The following is a 27,440-nucleotide window of genomic DNA, read 5'->3' on the forward strand; positions in this document are numbered from 1 at the left end:
GGATGGCTTATATGACTATTGATATTATTTTTTGAATGGTATATTTGGCACCATTTGGTATTGATGCAAACTTAGTTAGAAGTTAGTTATTCATTTAGGCCAAATTGATTACATGGTTAGACATGTTTATATTTTTTCATTTGAGTGCCTATGGGCATATTGGTTCTATGTGAATATACCATATGTATGAAGCTAGAATATGCATGACTTTGGTGCCTTGTTATGGCTTGTATATAGGTGTACTTTTGGTTGTAGGTACATGCCTAGTTGGGTGAGAAAAATGGCTTGTAAAATGGCCTATTTCCATCCACACGGGTAGAGACACGGGTGTGTGTCTCAGCCTTGTGTGACAAACAGCCAGGAGAAATGATCGTGTGTCCCTTGTAGCTTTCAAAGAGTTGCAAGTCAGGCTATTACACGGCCTGACACACGGGCATGTGAGGTTATTTCGAAGGGTACATGACCTGGCACATAGGCGTGTGGCTTGGCCTTGTGACCCAAGTCAGTGAGTTACAGGGGTACGGACACGGGATGGGACACAGCCAGGTGTCCCTTTTTAAAAAGCCCACACGGCCTAAGACACGGGCGTGTCTCTTGGTCGTGTGACCCCTATAGTGCTGAAAATTTTCTATGTTTTCTGAAAAATTCTTTGAGTTTCCAATTTGGTCCCGACTTGTTTCTAACGCTTATTTAGGGCCTCGAAGGCTCGTGTAAGGGACAATATGTATAATTTGACTTGGTTTAAATATGTTTATTGCTATGATATGAAATATTTGAAATTTCTGTCCGATTGAATTGTAAACTCTGGTAATGCTCCGTAACCCTATTCCAATGACGGATACGGGTTAAGGGTGTTACACTATGACTATTGGTAGTGTGACTAGTTTCTTTTTCAATTCCCAAGTGCTTATAAGCACGACTCATCAAAATTGAAAGATCTGTTATGTTCTAACAATGTACACATGAATTTGGATATTTTCGAAAAATCTTTGATAAATCGTCGATAGAATCCTGAACAGCCAAGAAAACTGCGAATACCTTTAACTATGAAGGGTGGTGGAAATTTCTCAATAACCTCAATTTTTTCTTTGTTGACGACAATCCCTTGTTGCAAAATTTTATGTCCCAGAACAATACCTTTATAGACCATGAAGTGGCATTTCTCCCAATTGAGAACAAGGTTGGTTTATTCACACTGACAAAGAACTAACTCCATATTTTTTAAACAGTCTTCAAAAGTATCGCCAAACACAAAGAAGTCATCCAAAAAAAACATTTAAAAATTTCTCCACCATGTCCGAAACTATTGTCATCATGCAACACTAAAATATTGCAAGGGCATTACATAATCCAAAAAACATTCTTTAGAACGCAATATTTCCATAGGGACATGTGAATGTAGTCTTTTCTTGATCAGTAGGAGCTATGGCAATCTGGTTGTACCTCGAATAACTGTCTAGAAAATAATAGAAGGCTTTCCTCGCTAATCTATCTAACATTTGGTCGATAAATGGTAGAGGAAAATGGTCATTCATTGTTGCTTTCTTGAGTTTCTGATAGTCCATACAAACTTTCCATCCCATGACAATACGAGTAGGAATGAGCTCGTTGTTTTCATTATTTACCATAGTGGCACCCCCTTTTTTAGGCACACATTGGACAAGGTTCACCCAAGAACAATCAGAAATCAGGTATATAATTACAACATCTAACCATTTGATAACCTCCTTTTTGACAACTTCCTTCATAATGGGATTCAATCTTCTCTACTACTCAATAGATTTGCCATGGAAATCCTCCACAAATATCTTGTACATGCAGATTGCTAGACTAATTCCTTTAATATTCGCAATCATCCACCCCAATGCCTTCTTAGATTTCTTTAAAACTTTCAACAATTGAGCCTTTTGATCTAATGTAAATACCGCAAAGATAATTATTGGCAATGTGTTGTTATCTCCCAAGTAAGCATACTTCAGATGTATTGGCAAAAGCTTCAATTCCAACGTAAGAGGATTTTCTATAGATGGTCAAGGAGGTTTAAAAGAATAGTCCGATAAATTTAATGATTCAAAATTTCTCCTTGATCCATTCTCAATTTTCTTAGCTCCCATCAGTTCACCAAGCTCTTCAATCATTTCTGCTTCAATTAACTCAAATGAGTTTACTTCATCATTAGAATTATTGTGATAAAATTCTACAAATTCTTCTTGAACTATTGTGTTAACAATATCAATAGCACGACATTCTTCATCTCTATCTGCACACTTCATAGCATCAAAAACATTAAAGGTTATCTGCTAATCCTTAATTCTCATTGTTAATTCACCTTTTCGCACATCAATTAATGTTCTACCAGTTGCTAGAAAAGGTCTCCCAAGTATGATTAGTAGCTCTTTAACAGCCTCACATTCCAGAATAATAAAATCTACTGGAAAAAATAAATTTGTCAACTCTTACCAACACATATTCGATTTTATCTTCTAGATGTGCATATGAACGATCAGTTAATTGCAATGTGACAGTTGTAGGTCTTTCCTTCCCTATTCTAGCTTCATGAAAATAGACATAGGCATTAGATTTATACTTTCACCTAAGTCGCATAATTCTTTGCCTACATAATAATTTCCAATAGAGGAAGGTATAATAAAACTCCCTAGATCCTTCAGTTTTTGTGGCAATTTGTTTTAACAACATTGTTGTGCACCTATCAGTGAGAGCGTTAGTTTCGAACTCCCCTAACCTTCTCTTCTTTTATAAGATATCTTTCATGAATTTCACATAGTTGGGCATTTATTCCAATGCTTCCAATGGTATGTTGATATGCAGTTGCTTTAGGACATCTAAGAATTTATTAGATTGAAAATCTTACTTAGATTTTTGGAAACGCTGGGGAAAAAGTGGTGGTGGCATTCCTTCCATTTGTTGAGGTTGTTTTGTCGTGCAATTTTGATTGGCAATACAAGATGAATCTAATTCAACATTTTTCTTCTTTCTTTTTTCTTTTGTAGCCTGCTCCACCACTGGTTCTGAATTCTTCTTATTTGTGAAATTTGAACTACCTTCTTCAATAGTGGTGTTATTAACAACTCCTGGTAGTTGCATGCCACTTCTAAGTGTAAGGGCTTTGCACTGTTCCTTCATTTGAGTCGTGAATTTTTGGTATCACTCGGCAGTTCTCCTTGCAGCCTTAAGCTTAATGCTTTGGCAATTTACCCCACTTGATTTTCTAAAGTTCTTAAAGATGCAGCTTGACATTGAATGATAGCATCATTCTTGGCCAGGTATTCCTTCATAGATCTTCCATAGCTGAAGAACTCGAAGCTAAATTTTGCTAGGCATTTTGCCATGGCATGGGCTGATTGTATCCAGGTGGTGCACTTGCAACATTCTACTGATTAGCATTGCTGGAATTTCCCACCCCTTGATTAGTCCAACTAAAATTGGGAGATTGTTTCCACCCTGAATTATATGTGTTGGAATATGGGTTGTTCTTGAGATTAAAATTTCCCATATAATAAACTGAGGCTGGGTTTGATGGGCAATCATCAAAAACACGATCTTCTCCATAATAAACACACGCTGACTCAGCTACTTTCATTTCCTGCACTATAGCTGGTCTTTTTAGTGTTTTAATCATATTCGTTAAAATGATACCTAAGTTGTTAGGGAAGTCATCACATCAAGTTCTATTGCTCCAGCAACTCTTCTTCTAGTCCCTAGTTTTGTAGTGGGGTATTGATAATTGTTGTTTGCTATCCTCTCCAAAATTTCATATGCCTCAATATATGATTTATCGAGCAAAGTCCCATTGGCAAATGCGTCAACCACCATCCTTGTATGCGTATTCAATCCATTGTAAAACATTTCCATTTGTGTCCAATGTTGAAAATCATGCATTTGGCATTTTCTAATTAACTCCTTGAATTGCATTCATGCTTCATATAATGTTTCATCCTCAGATTACCGAAAGGCCATAATATCATTCATCAATTTGGTGTTCATGTTTGGAGGATTATATCTTAGTAGAAACCTCTGACAAAGTTCATTCCAAGATGCCACTGCACCTAACTGTAATGCATTTAACCATGCTCTGGCACGATCTCATAATGAATAAGGGAATAACTTCAGTCTCAGGGATTCTTCAAGAACACCCAGCTCCCTAAATGAATCACAGACTTTCAAAAAGAGTCTTAAGTGCAACCATGGATCTACAGTAGGCAATCCGATAAACTGCCCTATAGTTTGTAACATTTGAAACAAACCAGCTTTAACTTAAAGTGTTAAGCTTGAATATGTGGCTTGACAATTCTTGGATTCAGATCATCCAAGGTCAACAATTCATGTTCTCTGATGAGTCTGTCTCTGTCATCTATTATTCGAGGAATATCAACATCCTTTCCATTTTGATGTAATGGCTCTTCTCTGACTTGATCATTTCTAATTATTTCCATTTCTCGCAATTTTTTTCTCCTTCTTCTCAAGTTTCTCTCAACTTCTAGATCAAAAGAATACTCTTCAAGTGCAAAAATATCTCTACTCATGCACCAACAAAAATCTTGAAAAATAAAAATCAAAACAACTAATTAAGCTAAACTAACAAAATTAAATAGGTAACAACACACCAAATCTTCACCAATATTGCCGATCCTCTGCAACGGTACCAAAAACTTGTCTCACGTGAATGTGTAATGCGAATGTGCAAGTATACACATCAAATCAAGTAATAAAGTGATGAGTGAGTATCGTCTCCATAGGGATCAAAATTGATAAAAAAATGGTTATGCTATTATTATGAATTTGACTAAATAAACTATGCAAAAGAAATAGATGACAAATTGATGAAGAGAATTAATGAATGGATTAAAAAAATCAATTATGAATGAAAAATGCTAAGGCAATTGAAATGTTGTGGTATTTCTCAAAGAATAAGTGGTGAGGATTTGCACTGTTGAATGATAAAGGTTGGAATTACTCAGGCTTTATTCTTATATCATAATAATGCCATGGCAAAATCTTGACCATTCTACTGCTCAGGGATTCACTATTGCAGTCTACTTCTTTCGAGAGCCAGACCTTAAGCTATTATTTTAAGTTTTTGTATACCTACAAAACTCAAGAATGATATCCAAATTGTTCTTCCCTACCTTGTACAAATCGCAACTTCTACGTCTAGAGTGCTACAAATATTCTTTCAAATACTTGCCTGTATCAACCGATAATAATCCAATTTATTTAATCCTTTCAAAAATAAATTAGATCTAACAATATACCATACAATCATCTATGTCTAGAGCTTGCACGAATGCATTTAAAATAACCACAAATCGAATGAAATAGTAATCTACTCAAAATTAGACCATGGGCATTAAAGATAGTAAAAGTTCACCCAAATAATTCCAACCCAATGGGATTTAGCTCATTGATTGGACATTCAAATCCAAAATAAAACATCCAACATCATTATTCAAGTTTACAAATCACAAAGTTCAAATCAGAAAATAAAGTCAAAACTACAGGGTAAGTACCTCCCTCCTCAAAATTCTCGTCCCCTCTTTTCTTTTCTCTTTCCTCCTTTATAGGGTAAGTACCGCCCTCTCAGCACACATCTTTTGCTTCCTCTTTTTCAGGGTGGTTTATCTGGTACAAGTACAACTGGCTGAGAGTGACGTGGACTAAGTACTCCATCATATTCCTAGAATTTCTATGGCATTCTTGTTGCCAATGTAACCAACATTTTGCCATGGAAATATTTCACTTCATCCATTTTCTTTCTCCTTTATCTCTTCTCTTCTTCATCTGGCACTTGCTGCGAACAATAACCAATACATTTCTTCCTTATTAACAAATAATGACATCTATAGCACAATCCAAGCTTGGTTATGCAATCTTCTAAAAATATCCTAAAAATGCAAACATATTTACTTAATTACAAACAATTAATTCAATCTAGAGGCCCGAAATATAACTCTTTTCAAGAGTTATCAATAGGTCTGCTCGATACTTTCTTAGCATAGACACATGAAACACATCATGAATTTGATTAAGCTATAGTGGCAATTTAAGTTTATAAGCCACTAGATGAATCCTTTATGTCACTTCATAAGGGCTAATGAACCTAGGACTTAGCTTCCCTTTACGCCCAAAAGTTAGCACCTTTTTCCATGGTGATACCTTAAAGAGCACTTGCTCTCCCTCCTGATACTCAATATCTCGCCATTTCAAATTAGTGTAAGACTTTTGTCTATCTGAAACAACTTTTATCCTTTCACAACTCATCTTCACCTTGTCCTTTGTTTCATGAACCAACTCAGGTCCAACGATTTGCTTTTTATCTAACTCCTCCCAAAATGCTTCAAAGGCGCTATTTGAATACTTTCTTGGTAACTGTTGTTATACGCGAATTCTTCTAGAGATAAGTAATGTTCCCAACTTCTTGTGAATTCCAACACACAACTTCGCAACATGTCTTCCAACACTTATATCACTCTTCTAATTGGCCATCTGTTTGTGGGTGGTATACCGTACTAAAATTAAGCTTCATTCCCAAAGCTTCTTGCAAACTCTTCCAAAATCTTTATGTGAATCATGGATCTTGATTGAAAATAATGGAAATTGGTATGTTGTAAAGTCTCACTATCTCGATAATGTCAAAACTCTGCCAGGTTTTGCAATGTATAGCTTGTAGGAATAGCTAGGAAATGTGTACCCTTCATAAGGTGATCTACAATCACCCATGTTGCATCCTTCTTACTTAGACTTTTTGGAATGCTTGACACAGAGTCCATGGTGATCATTTCCCACTTGCATTCAAGAATTTTTAGTGGTTGAAGTAACCTTGATGGATATTGATGTTTTGCTTTCACCTTGTGGCAGGTTAGACACTTCACCACAAATTCTATGACAACTCGCTTCAATCCAAGCTACCAATATAATTATCGAAGATCATCATACATCTTGTTATTTCTTGGGTGCATTGTATTAGGACTATTGAGAGCTTCACAAAGAATCACATTCCAAAGCTTTTTGTCTTTGGGCACACAAAGTCTTCCACGAAAACAGATTTTTCCTTCATCATTCACTACAAAGTCCCATTGTACACCTTGTCCCACTTAGCGAATCATCTTCACTAACTCTTCATCTAAATTTTGCTTCTCTTTGATTTTTTGTGATAGGTTTGATCTTACTTGTAACTCTGCAAGTAGTCCTCCATCACTTTCTATACTCATTCATGTGAACAGTGCTCGTAGCTCACTTACTATCTTCCTACTTAGGGCATCTGCTACCACATTCGCCTTGCCATGGTGATACTACATCATATAGTCATAGTACTTCAGTAGCTCTATCCATCTTATTTGACACTTTAATTCCTTCTGTGTGAGAAAATACTTGAGGCTCTTATGGTCTGTATAAATAGTAAACATTTCACCATATAAGTAGTGTTGCCAAATCTTGAGTGCGAACACAACAAATGCTAGCTCTAGATAGTGGGTTGGATAGTTTCACACATGAATCTTCAGTTGTCTTGAAGCATAAGTACCTTTCCTTTTTGCATCAGACACATCCTAAACCCGTGTGTTACGTGTCACTGTAGACTACAAAGTTCCTCTCTTGTTCTTGTTGAATCATCACAAGTGCTCTCATGAGTATCGCTTTGAGTTTATTGAAGCTTTGCTACCTTTTTAAGTCTATACGAACTCTACATCCTTCTAAAATAACTTTGTTAAGGGCATTCCTATGGTGGCGAATCTCTCAACAAATCTGCGATAATACCCTACAAGCCTTAGAAAACTTTATACTTTAGTAACACTCTTTAGTAGTCTCCACTCCACAATCACTTTAATATTCTTTGGGTCTACGCGAACTCCTTCTTCTGAAGCCACATGACCAGAAAATGCAACTTCTTTGAGCCACAAATCACACTTACTGAGCTTAGTGAATAGTTGCTCTTGCAAAATTTGTAACACAGTTCGTAATCAGTATCATGTTCCTTGTTGACGAATAAACTAGGATATCGTCTATAAAAACCTCCATGTATCGATCTAGGTACTCATGGAACACTCGATCCATCAAATCCATGAATACAACAGGTGCATTTGTCAACCCAAAGGGCATAACAAGAAACTCATAGTGCCAATATCTTGTTCTGAATGTTGTCTTCAACACATCTGGCTCTGTTACTTTGAGTTGGTAGTAACCAGATTGCAAATCTATCTTTAATAATACTACGAAACCATACAATAGGTCGAATAGGTTGTCAATTCTTGGTAAAGGGTACTTATTTTTTTACAACCAATTTGTTAACTTTCTATAGTCGATGCACATCCTTAATTTTCCATCTTTCTTCTTTACAAACAGCACTGATGGTCCCTACGGTGATGTACTTAGTCAAATGAAACTTTTGTCAAGAAGCTCCTAAATTTGTATCTTCAGTTCGTTAAGTTCTTTAGGCGATAGGTGATAAGGCGCAATGGAAACTGGCGAACTACCAAGGTACAACTCGATGGCAAACTCTACTTCGCGGCCTGTAGGTAAACCAAGTACCTCTTCTAGAAATACATCAGGAAAGTCTTTTATAGTACATTTCTCGTAAAACCTTGCTGACTTATCTTGCAAAGCCATCATAAATGCGAGCTAGGCTTTGTAGCCTTTACCCATCATTCTCTCTACTTTCATTGCTAATACCATATTGGACAAAAATTGAGCTCGCTCTCCTACCACCATAATTTCACCGCCTTCATCACTTTGCAAGGTCACCCTTTTTAGTTTGAAATCTATATTGGCTTTATGTTCAGTTAACCAATCCATTCCCAAGATTACATTGAATTCGTAGAATGAAAACTCCATCAAGTTTGTGAATAAGGCTTGCCCCAAACAAACTAGTGACAATCATGGCTTTATTTATGGTTTCTACTAGAATTCCCAACTCAAAAGCTACTTCACTTAATACATACGAATGAGTAAAACCAAAGTCAATAAAACAAAACAGTGGAATAGTTTGTAGAGTGAAGGTACCTTTGATAACATCAGTCAATCCCTGATCCTGTGGTTCCCTTACTGCATAGACTCGTACGAGACTTTCTGTTTTTTCTTGGGTAGTAACCATGTGAGCTAAATTTTTCTTCCTAACCTACCTTGTGTTACTACCTTTGCTTCGACCTCATTCATGAACACTGGCTCTTACCTAAGTTGCATTCTGCATTTAGGACCTCTCTTATCGTTCTGGGCAATCTTTTATCATATGCTTTTTGGATCCACTCTTGAAGAATCGCTTAGTCACTTTACGTCATTCACTAGAGCGCCTTCACTCACAATGTTTGCAAAGTGGCTAGCTTGAGGGTTTATGTGGACTCCCTTTTTCATCCTAGGTGTTACTCAACTATCGCAAGTGGTTTGTTCTGAAACTTTGTTTAACATTTCTATCGAAGATTTGCGAGTCACGATCCCTCTTGTATCCTCCTCACCCAATTACTTGCTTCTTTACTTTCCACATTGCCTTTGTATCCAAAGTCGCTTGTACTACCTTTCTAGTGTTTATGCTTCACCCTGATCACTCGCTTTGCTGCTACTCATCATGCAATCTAACTATCTATAATGTTTAGAAAAGAGTCTGTAACCTCTTTTGAACTCAATGAATATACAAGTATAACTACATAGCACGCACAAAACATGATTTAAACAAAAGCTTTGACAACATCACTAAATGGCGAATTGGGTTCACCATACTTATGCAAAGTTTGGTTTGCAATTACTCACATTCAGTTAGTTTAAAAACAATAAAACATAATATTTTGAAAAACACAATCTTATTAACATGTACTTTACTGTTGGATAAACGAATCTCCTTATACCTCCTCACTTTGACTCAAAGAGTCTTATCATGTCCCATGTAACACCTCTTACCCGTACCCAAGATCGAGATAGGATGCGAGGCATTACCGAACACATACACAATCATTCATGCAAAAATTGGGCCATAAATTTTTTGTCCAAATTAAAACTTTTCAAACACATGTCTATCGTCCCTTATACAAGCCTTCGAGGCCTAAAACATGCATTGGGTGTTCGGGATTAAACCGAGAACTTTCGATAAAATTTGGACAACTTAGAAAATTTCTTGCTTTGGAGAGTCACACGCCCGTGTGTGTTGAACCGTGTGGTCACACACGCCCGTGTGGCTTGGGACACGCCTATGTCCTCAGCCTATGTAACTCTCTATTTGTGACATCAGCAAAACAATTTGAACCACACGGCCAGGCCACACGCCCGTGTCCTAGGCCGTGTCCTCCACACAGCTGAGACACATGGCTGTGTCTCTGCCCGTGTGGCTAACACTTAGGCTATTTTCCAAGCTTTCATGTTTCCCACAAGCGCTTACAACCTTATACACATCAAACTCACAACTCATGGCATCATTTTAGTGATTAAACACTCTTTATTAAGACACATTCAACATTAGCTTGTTATTATACATATGTTCCACCTACTCATGATAAACTAGTCTAGCCACATTATTACACATTCATTTGACCTTGTCATCTCATTAATCACTTATACCATTAAACTATGGTTACTAACTTATACATAAAACATCCATGTTCAAGGCACTATCATCTTATTACCATATTACACGTTTAATTCATGGTCATGACCACCTCGATCTGTCATAAATCATGCATTCAACACACATGACATATTACCAACCATGCATGGCAAACAAACATATTCATATAATCACATCATTTGCATTAAAATGTAACATGATTAGCTAGACTTACAAACCATAATCAATATGAGCCACCTCTCATGGCCATATACAATAGCTAGATATAGGCCAATACATTTAGCCAAATCATAATAACACATGTCATAGAACTAGGTCTCTATACATGCCATTCACTTGATATTTCTAACATATGTATCAATACTCCAAAGGTATTGGCTTGATAGTGTGATGCAGCCTCCGACGATCTCCAACCCCAAGTCGACCTGACAACACTAAAAGAAATGGAAAGGAGGGAGTAAGCTTTACGCTTAGTAAGCTCACATGAAAAATAATAAGCAATGTGTTAACATGCTATTTTTTTAATTCCTCTCTATTTATTCAAAGTCCAGTTAAGCTATTTTCTCGAGTTATGCTCACTAAATTATTTATATCTAGATCTATAGAACTCCAAATTGATAACCGTTAATTTTCCCAGAAACTAGACTCACATATCTTCTTACCATAAAATTTTTAGAATTTTTCATCTAGCCAATAAGTACGTTTTATTCTTTAAAGTTACCCCTATTTTTCTATCTAACAATTCTGATCTCTTCACTACGAATTAATTATCTCATAGTACGGGACTCAGATGATGCTCCCATCTATTTCCCTTGAAAATGGACTCATTAATTATTTTAAGCATATAATTTATAACCCATTATTATTTTTGTACAATTTATAGTGATTTCCCAATTCGGAACGGGGGATTCCGAACTCATTCTGACTCTGTCTCACAAGAATTCAAATATCTCATAATATGAAATTATTTTGCTTACACCGTTTCTTTTATATGAAAATAGACTCAATAATATTTTATTTCATATCTTATTCAACTTATAATTCGATTTTCACCATTTTTGGTGATTTTTTAAATTCACACAACTGCTGCTATCCAAAACTGTTTTATTACTAAATTTCACTCTTTCATGTTTTCTTTATAGTAACTTTCATTGTAACACTTACTCCATATCAATCTTATCAAAGTTCGATCACATATCGAGCATGTTGCTCATAAGGTTACATACACCTTCACTTATTCATCACATAGCCATATTCAATTACACCTAGTCATTCCCCGTTGAACACATCAGAATAATAACGGATGCCCGGTAGCCTGCACATAGTACCACCCTTGTAGTCAAAGCTACCTTCTTCACAAAGTGGCCTTCACATAGTACCACACTTGTGACCAAAGCTATCTTTTACACATAGTGGCCTGCACTTAGTAGCACACATGTGATCAAAGCTATCGGGTACGCATAGTAGCATGCACTTAGTACTACACACATAACCTAAAACCATTTTAAACACATACTAGCCTGCATATAGTACTACACATGTGTTCTCACAACGGATCATTCGTAACTTTTCTATTCCGAAGGTCCAACCAGGAAATTCCCCACTTTTCAAGATTTTACCAATTCATCCATAATCAATTTCAATTCATGATTTACATCAAATGATTGTTCAATATGTAACCACCTCTCATATAATAACAAAATATTATAACATAAGCAAAAATGATATATTATTTACATACAAACTTACTTTCCTTTTCACTCTTTCACAAATTATCCAACTTAATAAAATGTCATATTATATAAAATTCTCAATATATTCACTATTATATAGCAAGCCATCAATGATTGAACCATCAAACATTTTATGTGCTACTAGTCATATATTATTGTTCTCACAAATTTTATATACCATTCTTTCATCACTTTTCAATATATTAAATCATGCCATTCGTACAATAATAATATAGAATTTTCAATTCAAATATAACATTGCAATATTATTGACACACGAACTTACCTCGGCACCAAAATAGCAAAAAGGAACTTAGCCGTTGATTTTCCATTTTTCACCCGATCTAGGTCCAATCCTCATTGTCCTTGATCTATAATATCACATTTAGTCCAATTATTAGTCACATTAATTAATGTGATCCAAAAATCACATTTTTGCAAAATTATGTTTTTGCCCCTAAACTTTGTCAAAATTACACTTTTGCCCGTAGGCTCGTAAAGTGATTTTTATTCAATTTTATCACTCTACAAGCCTAGCCAAACCATTTTCATAACTATACAAATCTACAATTATCATCAAAACACCCTTTTATACCATTTTTACAACTTTTACAAAATGGTCCTTTTGGACATTTTCGTCGAAAATCGCTTAGTAAAAGTCGTTTATTTAACACCCAACACTCATTTTCTACCATTAAACACCAAAATTCATGCATATCACACATGATTAAATTTTTAAACATGAACCCTAGCTCAAATTAATGGTAGAAATAGGTAGATCTTGTTACGGGGATTGCAAAAACGTAAAAATCATTTAAAACGAGGCTAGAACAGACTTAAAATCAAGCTTGGAAGCTTCAAAAACCCTTTCCATGGTTTCTCCATGCAAATTTCGGCCAAGAGGCTAAAGATGGACAAAATTTGGCTTTTAATTTTTTTTAATTCATTTTAATAACTAAATGACCAAAATGCCCTTAATGAAAAACTTTGGAAACATGCCTAACCATGTCCATTTTTGTCCACAAACTTAACCAATGGTCTAATTACATATAAGGACCTCTAATTTAAAATTTCATAACAATTGGACATCTCTGGCATGTAAAACTCAACTTTTGCACCTTTTACGATTTAGTCCTTTTCACTAAATTGAGTGCCCAAACGTCAAAATTTTTGAATGAAATTTTCATGAAATCATTCTGTGAAATTGCAGACCATAAAAATATAATAAAAATAAAATTTTTCTCATCGGATTTGTGGTCTTAAAACCACTGTTTCGACTAGGCTCAAAATTGGGATGTTACATCCTATAAGTGTAGCATAAAGCTAAGCACTCTCCAAACACATTAGCATGTCCCATTGGATGGAGTTTAGCTTGACATTCCCTTATCTCTCCAACCTGTCCCATGGCCTCTCGCCCAAAACAAAAAACATAAAGGTGAGTATTCACAATATTATGGATTGCCATTATATCCAATGATTTTATAAGATTATAGTGTCAAAAAAAAACTTAAAAATAAAACTCGCAAATCATGATGAGCTCACAGATCACTGTTCATATCTAGCTCGCAGAATTGAGTTCGCATTTCACTGTTCATAAGAACACATTTTTAACATATTCACAAAAAAATAGTTTAGAAAAGACTTATGTTTGAAAGTTAGGATAAAACCTTAAGCTCTTAATTAACACTACGGTTCACACATGCATGTGGTAATCCCTGAGCACTCACCAATTTGTTGAAAGCTTTACGAAGCTTCACTTTTCCCTTGTTTTACTTGTAGATGGTTCTGTCAAGTTCGTAATTTCACAAACATACACAAGTCACTAATAGCAAAAATTACATTATAGCTCATACATAAACACAAACGAATCGAGGTTCGTACATGCCAATCTTTTGGCCAACCAAGTTTCCTTTGTTGTAAAACTTTCCTAATTACTTCTAAACATCAACACAACAGAGAAACAAAATCTTACCTTAGATCCTAAGAGCTAGGTTATGGGTTCTTGTTCTTGTAAAACTTGACAACAAGATAATTGATAAAAAGATTTGATAGAATTTTGTCGTTTCAAAAGAATATGATTTTTTATGGGAAAGGCTTCATTTACAGGTGCTAAGTGTTTTGATTTTCTTAGGATACCCAAGTTCCAGTAGACATAAGAAAGAGTTACATGCATGGATGGTATTACAAAGAGAAAAAAAAATTGACTTCCTAATTTTCATATAGTTACCCTTTGACTACTCTTACTTTTGACTTTTGGCCCAAAATAGTAATCACAGTTCACTAGGCCCACTAGCGACTCCAGCTCTCTAATCCTTTTGGTGAACCCCCTACTCACCAAGCCTTTTGGCGAACACCAACTCGTCAAGCCTTCTGGCAAACTCGCCAGGCCTAAAACTCTTAGAATCTATTCGGTATTACAACTCTCCCCCTCTTAAGGGATTTCTTTCTTGAAATTACCTATGTTAGAACAGATGAGGATATTGACACTTTATTGTTTCTTTGGTTTTCCAAGTGGCTTTGCTAGTTTTGTGGTTTCAATACAACACTGTGACTAGGGGAATTTTCTTGTTTCAAAAGATTTTTTCCTTGTAAGCTACAACTTCCATTGGTTCTTCATCATATGTAAGGTTAGGCCACACCTCAATTTCGCCTACTAACACAACATGGAATGGGTCTACATGATATTTCCTTAGCTTGGACAAATGGAAAACAACATGGATTTGCTCAAGTTCTGGTGGCAACTTGAGTCGATAGGGCATTAGACCAATCCTTTCAACCAAATCATATGGACCAATGAATCTTGGACTTAATTTCCCTTTTCGCCTAAATCTCATAACCTTTTTCCATGGCGAGACATTTAAGAACACTTGCTCGCCTACTTGGTACTCAATATCTCGTCATTTTAAGTCAGCACAGGATTTTTGTCTGTCTAAAACATTTTTCAATCGTTCGCATATTATCTTTCATTTTTCCTCTCTTTCATGACTAACTCTGGTCCAACTATTCGTCTTTCACCCAAATCTACCCAATACAAGGGGGTTCTACATTTTCTTCCATATAATGCTTCAAAGGGTTCCATTTGGATGCTTGTTTGGTAGCTATTTTTATATGCAAACTCCGCTAGAGGTAAATAACGTACCCAACTTCCTGCAAACTCTAACACACAACTTCCAGCATATCCTCCAATACTTGTATCACCCTCTCTAATTGACCATCTATTTGTGGATGATTAGAAATACTGCAATTGAGTTTTGAACCTAGAGCTTCTTGTAAACTTTTCCAATATCTGAATGTGAATCGAGGATCTCAATTGAAGGTAATGGAAACTGGTACACCATGGAGTCACACTATCTCTATAATGTACAATTCTGCCAGTTTTTGCAAAGTATAGTTTGTGCAGACTGCTAAAAAGTGTGAACTCTTTATAAGGCGATCCACAATCACCCATATCGCATCTTTTCTTATTGAAGTCAAAGGAAAGCCTGAAACAAAGTCCATGTGATCCTTTATCACTTCCACTCTAGAATTTTCAGTGGTTATAATAATCCTGAGGGAACTTGATGCTTTACTTTTACCTTCTAACAGACTAGGCACTTTGCCACAAAGTTGGTGACGTCTCGCTTTAATTTAGGTCACCAATACAATTTGTAGAAATCTTGGAACATCTTATTGCATAAGGCTACTGTGATGTTCTGTAAAGATCACATATCTAAGCTTTTCAACACAAAGTATGTAGAATCTACCGCAGAAATAGAGTACCCCTTCCTTATTCAATGCTAAGTCTCTCTAAACTCCTTACTCTTGTAACACCCTCGAACCCGGCCTGGACGTTATGGTTGAATCTGGCGATTTCACATTGAACTGTTATTCGTAAGGTATGATATCGTTTGCAAAGCCCAATCTTTATTAAGCCTCTTTGTGTGATCTAAAAGATGATTTTAAAACTTGCGTCACTATCAAAAGTATTTACTTTAAAATGTTATTAATTTCAAAACCTCGTTAGTAGCAAAAGCTTTTTAAAACAATTGCGTACTAGTGTTTACTTGAAAAACATTGTTTTCTAGCGGTAGATCTTAAAACTATTTACGTATTCGTCATATTTTTTAAAAGAATTTATCTTTTTGAAAACCTGCATTTTTTCCTACTGCTAGCAGTATTAAAGCAAAACAAATTTAAATCCCCAAATTAAAAATAAAATCCAAAGAGGCCTTTGTAACATCCCAAAATAGGGCCTAAACGGAATAGTGGTTACAAAACCACAAATATGAGGTAGAAAATTTTATTTTATTATTATTTTGAGGTTCATGATATGATTTCATGATTGTGTGAAAATTTCGTGATGAAATTCTATGCATAAGGTGCTTAAGTTGAGATTAGGGACTAAATCGAATAATTTACAAAACTTACATTCTAGAAGTTTTTTGTATGAAATTGCTTTGGAATAGTAATGAGGAGGTCTTAAATAGAAATTTCAACAATTTCTATGTCTATGGACAAAAATTGGACATGGATGGAATTTTTGGAAAGTTTAGTAGTAAGGGCATTTTGGTCATTTAGTTATTAAAATGAATTAAAAACAAAATTAAAAGCTAATTTTTGTCCATCTTCTTAATTAGGACGAAATTTCAAGGGTTCTCCATAGCTAGGGTTTGTTTCAAGCTTTCAAACTCCATAGTAAGTGATTCCAAGCCCCGTTTTTAATGATCTTTACGTTTTTGGAGTCCCGATAACTTGATTAAGCTTATTCTAGCAATAATTCAACCTAGGGTTCATATTTGGAAAAATACCCATAGGTGAAATTTGTGTATTTTGGTGTTTTATGATATAAAATGAGGTTTTAAATTATGTTAGACAACTTGTGCTACTCGGTTTTAAGTGAAAACGAGTAAAAGGGTTTAATCGGTAAAAATACCTAATAGTCATAAGTACATGTTAGAGTGTGAATTTGATGTTGTCACAGAAGGGAAAAATGATCAGCATGTCATAAAACATAAGAAAATAAGATGAATTTTAATTTACGAGCCTTGGGGCAAAAGTGCAAATATGTGAAAGTTTAGGGGAAAAATGTAATTTTGCCAAAGTTTGGGTCAAGGACTGTTTTAATAAATGTGAGTATTAAATAAGCTAAAATTTTTTATTATAGATCAAGAAGAACAAAATCCGAACTTAGACCGGGGAAGGAAAAAGATAGTAGACTAAATCGATATAGTTAATCGTATTTTGTTTTGAGGTAAGTTTGCGGTAAATAAATGTAATATTCTATTATTTTTATGTTAATGTTGTTAATTTCCAGCATGTGTAAATTTATTTTATGAAATTATTCAAAGAAGACTCAAGCATGAATTGACAGAGAAGTAATTTCAGAAAGTCCCGGTTGAACCTTAGGAATGTGTAGGATACAAATGTCATGACATTAGGGTTCAAAAGGATACCACGTAAGACCATGACAATTCATGGCAATGGTGAGGTACCCGTGTATCCTTAGTATTCCAAGTGGTTCAATAGGAAAATTTAAAGAGAATATCAAGATAAAGTAAGGTAAGGTAAGACGAGTTATACTAAAAAGGTAAGACGAGTTCATGCTAGAAGAGCAAAGGTAAGTACATAATGTTCATGTATGCTTGATAAGGAAAAAGGTAAGTAAAATGTATTAATAAATTTGATTAAGTAAGTAAGTATTTAAGTAAGTGAGTAAGTGAATAAGTTTAAAATATGTCTATGACAATTAATGAAGTTGCATTATGTAGTATCATGCCATGTAGTAAGATAGTTCTTATGAATGTTGTTATTTATTTGCATGCAAACTTACTAAGCTTAATGCTTACCCCCTTTATTTTCCTTCTTTTTATAGTTTTTTCAAGCTAACTCAGGGATCGTAAAGTACGTCAAAGGTTCAGGCACACTATCACAAGGATTATTTTGGTATAGTTAGACGTTTCATTTTGAGTATGGCATGTATAACATCGTAGCCATTTTGTGTGTATGATCTTATGATGTGGCTAATAAATGGTATGTAAATGCTTGATAATGATTAGCTGTTGGAATGGCTAATCAAGGACATGTTTGGTGTTATGTATGCCTAAATGCTAGTTATTCAATGGAAATCATGAAAAAGGTGAAATTAGCACAAAATGTAATCAGACAAGATAGAGATGACGTGAATTTGAAAAATCACTAAAAATAGTAGAAATAGAATTAAATGATGAATAAGTTATGAAATCAAAGATTATTATGTCTATTTTCAAATGGAAGAAACAAAATAGGTAAATGAGATATATTTTATGAGATATTTAAATTTTTTTTGAAACAGGGCTAGAGCGATTTTTGGATCCCCTGTTCTGACTTTGGAAATTCACCAAAAACTATAAAAAGATAATTATAAGTCATTCTTTACATGTAAAGATTAATTATGGAGTCTAGTTGTATGAGAAATAAACTTCATAGTAATTGGAACTTTGTATAGGGAGATATTTGATTCGTAATACACAGAGGTCAGAGCAGTCGAACCCTAAAATAGGGGAGACTTTAACTAATAAACTGTACTAGTTGGACCGACCAAAAAATTCTAAAAAAAAAATTAGTTGATAGATATATGAGTTTAGTTTCAGGGAAAATTTATGAAATTGGATTTTGAGTTTCGTAACTCTAGATATGAATTTTTAAGCGACTGTGATGCAGATTGCCAGCTTTTCTGGAAGTTTTAAAAATAAATTGTTTGAGCTGTTTAAGTAATGAATTAAGTCCGTTAACACCTCGTGTTCGACTCCGACGACGGTATCGGGTATGGGGAGTTACATTTTATTAGTATCAGAGTAAAGGTTTTGTCGGCTCTCGGAATATTTAGTATGAGTAAGAGTCTAGCTATACATGCCATACTTATGTGGTGATAGTGTGACGACTCTTGTCGATTTTAAAATGTTTTCTTTTATAGTTATGAATCCCGAACAAGCTGGTGTAGATGATGTACAGAGTAACGTGCCCGCTCCCGCAGAAGGGACGGTGCCACCAAATAGTAGTGAAAGGCCCGTTACAGTTAGTCAAGGAGGAGGGGCTTGAGAAGCCTTATTCCAAGCTATGAGTGAATGGTTTGCCGAGTTCGTTCGAACGAATTCGGCTGTTAGACCTCCACCCCCTCATGATCATCAGACCACCCATGTAGCTCCCCCAGTCACAAGTATGGTTATAAGAGAAAAACCACCAGTTGATAAAATCAGAAAACAAGGAGCTGAAGAGTTTTGAGCTACGAAAGATGATGATGCAGAACAGGCAAAATTTTGGCTCGAGAATACTATCAGAGTCTTTGATGAGTTATCCTGCACACCTGAGGAATGTATGAAATGTGTTGTATCACTCCTTAGAGATTCAGCCTACCATTGGTGGAAGACACTTGTATTAGTTGTACCGAAAGAGAGAGTCACTTGGGACTTCTTTCAGGAGGAATTCCGTAAAAAGTACATCAGTCAAAGGTTTGTTAACCAGAAAAGGAAAGAGTTTCTAGAGTTGAAACAGGGCAATATGACAGTGACCGAATATGAGCGCTAGTTTGTTAGACTCAGCAATTATTCTTGAGAGTGTGTGTCTACAGAGGCTATTATGTGCAAAAGATTTGAGGATGGGCTTAATGATGATATCCGATTGTCTGTTGGTGTCCTAGAAATAAAAGAGTTTGTTGTCCTAGTTGAGAGAGCCTGTAAGGCAGAGGAGCTGTTAAAAAGAAAGAGCAAAGTTGAAATTGAGACGCAAGACACGAAGAAAAGACTAATGACCAAGTCATTTCAGTCTACATCCAAGAGGCCTAGAGAGTTCTCCACTAGATCTAATTTTTCAGCAGGATATTCTAGCCGAAACAGAGGTAGAAGATTTATGAGTCTGAAAGCTCAGACCACTTCGATTGCAAGCGTTGGTAGTGTTCAGCCTGATAGAATAGAGTGTCTCCGATGTGATCGACGTCACCCAGGTCAGTGTCAAGCAACTGAGACAGGTTGTTTCCGATGTGGTGCACCAGACCATTTTATTCTGGAGTGTCCCAAAATGATTAAAAGGGAAGCAATACTGAATGTAAGATCAGGAAAAGCTTTTGTCGGAGCTAGACCACTGAGAAATCTGGGAGTTGGGACAAATAATAGAGGTGATCTAGAGATTTAGCAGTGAGGCCAGATGTTAGAGTACCTGCGAGGACTTATGCTATCCGTACTCGCGAAGAGGCATCCTCCCCCGATGTGATTACGGGTACATTTTCTCTCTATGATACTAGAGTTATTGCTTTAATTGATCCGGGTTCAACCCATTCATATGTTTGCATGAAATTGATGCCTAGTATAAGTATGCCTATAGAATCTATAGGATTTGTGATTAAAGTATCGAATCCGTCAGGCAAGCATGTATTAGTAGATAAAGTATGTAGAAATTGCCCTTTGATGATTAGAGGCTACTGTTTTCCGGCCAATCTCATGCTATTTCCATTTGATGAGTTTTATGTGATTCTTGGTATGGATTGGTTGACTACACATGATGTGATAGTGAATTGTGGAAAGAAATTCATTGAGTTGAAGTGTGAAAATGGTGAAATTCTTCGGGTTAATTCAGAAGAGTCAGATAGTTCATTTCCCATAATTTCTGTTATGTCTGCTTAGAAATGTTTGAGAAAAGGGTATGAAGCTTATCTTGATTTTGTGTTAAACACTAAAGATCCAGAATTGAAAATTGAATCAGTACCTGTGGTATGTGAGTTTCCCGATGTGTTTCCGGAAGAACTACCAAGTTTGTCTCCTGTTAGAGAAGTTGAGTTTGGTATTGAGTTGATTCCAGGTACCACGCCCATTTCTATTTCTCCTTATAGAATGGCTCCATTGGAATTGAAAGAATTGAAAGCTCGATTCAGACAATTAATGATAAAGGCTTTGTAAGACCCAAGAGTTCACCATGGGGTGCACCAGTGCTATTTGTGAAAAAGAAAGATAGATCGATGAGATTGTGCATAGATTATCGGCAACTTAACAAGGTAACAGTAAAGAACAAGTATCCATTGCCTAGAATTGATTATCTGTTTGATCAATTGAAGGGAGCTACTATGTTCTCCAAGATAGATTTGAGATCCGGATACTATCAGTTGCGAGTTAAAGAGTCAGATGTCCTGAAGACTGCTTTTCGGACTAGTTATGGTCATTATGAGTTCCTTGTGATGCCATTTGGCTTGACTAATGCTCCTGCCATTTTCATGGACTTAATGAATCAAATTTTTAGACTGTACTTGGATAAGTTTGTAGTTGTGTTCATTGATGATATCTTGATTTATTCTCATGATGAGACTAAGCATGCAGAGCATTTGAGAATAGTTTTACAGATTCTGAGAGATAATTAGTTGTATGCCAAGTTCAGCAAAAGTGAGTTCTGGTTATGAGAAGTTGGTTTTCTTGGACATATTGTCTCAAGTGAAGGCATTAAGGTTGATCCGAGCAAGATTTCAGCCATTGTTGATTGGAAGTCTCCTAGAAATGTATCAGAAGTTAGAAGTTTTCTTGGACTTGCTGGATATTATAGACGATTTGTAGAGGGATTTTCCATGATAGCTACCCCACTGACAAGATTGCTACGAAAGGATGTCAAGTTTGAATGGACTGAGAAGTGTCAACAGAGTTTTGACAAGTTAAAAGCATTGTTGACTAAAGCTCCTGTCTTAGTACAACCAGAACCATGTAAGGAGTTTGTGATTTACAGTGATGCGTCCATGAATGGACTTGGTTGTGTACTTATGCAGGAAGGGAAGGTAATTGCTTATGCCTCTAGGCAGCTAAAGCCACATGAGAAGAACTATCCGACACATGATTTAGAGCTAGCTGCCATTGTTTTTGCGCTGAAGATTTGGAGACATCATTTGTACGGTGAGAAGTTCCACATATTCACTGATCACAAAAGTTTGAAATATTTGATGACTCAAAAAGATTTGAATTTGAGGTAAATAAGATGGTTAGTGTAACACCCCGTACCCGAGACCGTCGCCGGAGTCGGACACGAGGGGTTAACGGGCTTAATCCACTTACTTGCACAGTTCATTTTAAAAATTTCCAGACAGCTGGCTAACTGTGTCACTGTCACCTTAAAAATCATATCTTGAGTTCCAAAACTCGAAAATCAGTTTCGTGATTTTTCCCTGAAACTAGACTCATATATGCATCTACAAATTTTTTTCTAGAATTTTTGGTCGGGCCAATTAGTACAGTTTATTAGTTAAAGTCTCCCATGTTACAGGGATCGACTACACTGACCTTTGCACATTACGACTTGGATATCTCCCTGTACAGGGCTTCAATACTGATGATGTTTATTTCTACAGAAACTAGACTCGAAAAGGAATCTCTAAATATATGGCATGACTTCTAATTATCTCTGGTCAATTTATAATGAATTTCTAAAGTCGGAACAGAGACTCCAGAAACCGTTCTGGCCCTGTCTCACAAAAACTTAAATATCTCTTAACATACTATTTATATGATCGTTTCATTACTTTCCTATGAAAATAGATTCATCAAGGTTCATTTAAATAATTTATTCACTATTTAATTCCATTCCTACTATTTGTAGTGAATTTTCAAATCTACATCACTGCTGCTGTCAGCACCTGCCTTTAAGGTAGACTTTACCTACTTCATAGTTTCCATGATTCATCTAGCCCTTTTTGCATAAAGAGCACAATTTATGATAGTGATTAACCATTCCATAACATATGATTATAACATTATGCTCAAAACATATATAAGCCATTTTCGCATGGCTATCCAAAATTATACAAATCCAAAGGGGTCCATGGCCCACAACAAAAAGGGGTAGTCCTATACATGCCATTTCAAAGTTCAACCAAAAATATACCAAAAGGAGCTTTGATAGTGTGGGCGACTTCGACTTCAAAAATCCCGAGTCCGATAGCTGAAGAATCAAAATCTATAAAATAGAGAATCAAAGAAACGGAGTAAGCATTTAATGTTTAGTAAGTTTGAGTCATGAATTTAGACACAACCAAAGTATAGCATTTATGTAGCTAAACAGATAATTTCATATGCACAAATTCTCAATATCATAATTACTTCACATTACCAACCCTTATATTCATACACAAAGATCAACTTAGCCAAAGGCCGGTAGCTCATTTATCAACTGAGCGAATACTTATTTGTAAGGGCTCAACTAATTCAAAGCACATACTGAAACATACCTCATTGTTGGGATTTCAAGCGTATTAACGAAATTTTTACAGCAAGTTCATTCATTCCCGAATCACGTACCTTCGGAGTTTAACCGGATATAGCTACTCGTTCAAATGCCTTCAGGACATAGCCCGGTTATAGTAACTCGCACAAATGCCTTCGGGACTTAACCCGGATTTACTAACTCGCACAAATGCCTTCGGGACTTAACCCGGATTTAGTAACTCGCACAAATGCCTTCGGGACTTAACCCGGATTTAGTAACTTGTACAAATGCCTTCGGATCTTAGTCCGGATATAGTCACTTAGCACAAAGCCTTCGGGGCTTAGCCCGGACATCATTCGAATAACCATGCACATTTATCAATAAATCATGACACATTCGTATTTCATTTTCATTAGCAAAACTCAAACACAAGGCACTTTTCACACTTGCAATTTCGGCTCAATAGCCACACACAAAGAGCATGATTTTGATTTGCTTAAAACATGATCTAATCAAATCATAATCTAAGTTCCATTACTCAAAAACTTACCTCGGATGTTGTCGAACGGCTTCAACGACTATTCGATCACTTTTTCCTTTCCCTTATCCAACTGTGGTCCTCTAAGCTCTTGAGCTAATGCAAACAAATTTAACTTATTAAAGTCTCATTTTGCTAGCTTATGGCCGAATATGACAAGGAGTTTGATAAGTCATATGGCCACCTTTTAGCTCAAATACACAATGATCATACGCATTTTTAATCACATCAAGCAATTTAATACAATTCATTCGAACATCAAAAGATAAGCTCAAGGTACTTAGCCCATATATACATTAGACATTAGAGTCACATATATACGAAATCACGAATCGAATTCAACATACTAGCTAATATTTCCCTTAGCGAATTTTCTAAGTCAAGCTAAAGCCATCAATAGGCTACCTATGGCGAACATACACATCAACTCATGGACTCATTCCCGTGGCGAACATACACATCTATGCTAAGGCCGATTGCAACACTTAATACATTCTACAAGTATGGTCACTTGTATTGACTAAACACCATTTGTTTCAAGTTCAAAACTTGGCTAATACACATATATACACCATTAAAGCATCCTCTCCCTTTCCATTAATTCAACACATGCATTACCCATAATATACAAAATTATATACGGCCTTAGCACACAACTTGCTAGCCGATTCTTCTCCATCTAGCAACTAATGCACATACGAGCTCATTTGTTAGACTCTACTTCATCTAACAACAACCTTATTTCTCTTCTATTTCCTACCATGGCCGAATGCTCAAGATACCTCAATATCAAAACTTTTAACTTGGGTTGCTTAAAGAGCTTGGTGATGAGTTCAAATTTATCTAACACCTCAAGCAACATAACACATCCCTTAATCTAGTGAACCACCATAACATCAAACACCAACCAAGAAAACAACACCCATGGCCGAGTATCATCTTCATCACATAGCAAGATTTAGACCATGGGCTAGGTAGAACTCAAGCTAACAACTAAAACATGCATTCATCTCATGGACAACATCAAACATACCTTAGTCTAGCAAATCACCATAGCCGATTTTCTCAAGCTCCTCCCCTTCCTTTCTTTCCTCTATTCGGCCAAGGATGAACCAAAGGATGAACACTTTTTTTTCTTTTTTGTTTTTCTTTCCTTCAACTCATGGCAATAGGGGGGGCATGGATGAGACCCTTTTTTTTCTTCCCATTTCTTTATTACTAACTTTATTTTATTGTTTCCTCCCATGATGCTCCAACACAACATGTCTATGACATGTTTTGCCCATCACCCTTTGTCATGGCCGGCCACTAGTAATTAGGGGGGGAATTTGACATGCAAGTCCTCCCTTTTGATTACATGCACTATTTGATCCTTGTAGATTAGCCTATCATATTTCAAAAGTGTCACACAAGTCCTATGTACTACATTCACATGTAATTAACTAAATCGAAGCTTAAAAATTTTCGCACATTCATATGCACATATTTTAGACCATAAATATCACATTCAAATAATTTGGTGACTCGGTTTAGCGGTCCCGAAACCGCTTTCCGACTAGGGTCACTATAGGGCTGTCACAGTTAGAGTTGATTAAAGATTATGAGCTAGTGATCGATTATCACCCAGGTAAGGCAAATGTTGTTGCTGATGCTTTGAGTAGGAAATCTTTGTTTGCATTAAGAGCTTTGAACACTAGTCTAGCCTTATTAGATGATGGTTTTATCTTAGCTGAGTTGAGAGCTAAACCGATGTTTCTTGAAGAAATTTGTGAAGCTCAGAAAAATGATAGTGAGTTGTTAGCCAAAAGAGATCAGTGTGAGTTGGATATAGAGTCAGATTTTTAGATCAGTTCTGACGATTGTTTGATGTTCAGAGATAGGGTATGCGTACCAAAAAATGATGAGCTTATTCGAAAGATCTTACAGGAAGCACATAGTAGTTCTTTGTCTATTCATCCAGGTAGTACAAAGATGTATAATGATTTGAAGAAAATGTACTGGTGGGTAGGGATGAAAAGGGACATTTCAGAGTTTGTTTCTAGATGCTTGATCTGTCAGCAGGTAAAGGCTGAACATTAGGTACCTTCAGGTTTATTGCAGCCTGTGCTAGTCCTTGAGTGGAAATGGGATCAAGCTACTATGGATTTTGTGACAGGATTGCCGTTGACACCGAGAAAGAAAGATGCAGTATGGGTTGTGATTGATAAGTTAACGAAGTTGGCTCATTTTATCCCAGTTCGTACGGATTATTCACTTGACAAGTTGGCCGAGTTGTATATTTCAGAGATAGTCAGACTACACGGGGTACCATTATCAATCATTTCAGACAAAGATCCAAGATTTACTTCACGGTTTTGGAAGAAATTACAAGAGGCTTTGGGCACAAAGTTGAGTTTTAGTACAGCTTTCCATCCTCAAACCGACGGTCCGTCAGAGAGAGTTATTCAGGTACTTCAAGATATGCTTAGATGTTGTGTGCTAGAATTTCAAGGCAGTTGGGAAAAATATTTACCATTAGTAGAGTTTGCCTACAATAATAGTTATCAGTTGAGTTTGAAGATGGCACCTTATGAAGCTCTGTATGGACGTAAATGTCGCACACCTTTATATTGGACAGAGCTTAAGGAAAATCAGATTCTGGGGTTGATCTAGTTAAGGAAGCAGAAGAGAAAGTAAAATCATCGAGATTGCTTGAAAGCAACTTCGCATGCATAAAAGTCGTATGCAGATTTGAAGAGAAAAGAGATTGAGTATCAAGTTGGTGACAAAGTGTTTTTGAAAGTATCCCCATGGAAGAAAGTTCTCAGATTTGGCAAGAAAGGCAAACTAAGTCCACGTTTTGTTGGATCGTTTGAAGTGATTGAGAGAGTCGAACCATTAGCATATTGGTTAGCTTTGCCGATTAAGTTAGAGAAGATTCATAATGTATTTCATGTGTCTATGCAACATCGTTATCATTCAGATCCGTCACATGTGATTTCTCAGATAGAGGTTGAGATTCAGCCTTACGGTGAAGAACCGGTAAAGATTCTAGCTCGAGAGGTAAAGCAATTAAGGAACAAAAGTATTGCACTTGTGAAAGTACTATGGAATAGACATGGGGTAGACGAGGCTACATGGGAGCCCGAAGAGGCTATGCGAAAACAGTACCCAAAATAGGGCTTAAATGGAATAGTGGTTGCGAAACCATAAGTTCAAGGTAGAAAATTTTATTTCATTATTATTTTGAGGTTCATGATATGATTGCATGATTGTGTGAAAATTTCGTGATGAAATTCTATGCATAAGGTGCTTAAGTTGAGATTAGGGACTAAATCAAATAATTTGCAAAACTTGCATTCTAGAAGTTTTTAGTATGAAATTGCTTTGGAATATTAACGAGAAGGTCTTAAATAGAAATTTGACCAATTTCTAAGTC

General features: G+C 36.0%; 1 non-coding gene across 1 annotated transcript; it reads left to right on the top strand.

The window, feature by feature from the left end:
• Positions 1 to 3,889: 3,889 nt before the first annotated feature.
• On the top strand, positions 3,890 to 3,996 carry LOC128282873 (small nucleolar RNA R71). Its single transcript, XR_008273225.1, has one exon. It is a non-coding gene; the product is annotated as a small nucleolar RNA R71 (small nucleolar RNA).
• The last annotated feature ends 23,444 nt before the right edge of the window (positions 3,997 to 27,440 follow it).

This window comes from Gossypium arboreum, chromosome 10 (assembly GCF_025698485.1).
Source record: "Gossypium arboreum isolate Shixiya-1 chromosome 10, ASM2569848v2, whole genome shotgun sequence".
Classification (NCBI taxonomy): domain Eukaryota; kingdom Viridiplantae; phylum Streptophyta; class Magnoliopsida; order Malvales; family Malvaceae; genus Gossypium; species Gossypium arboreum.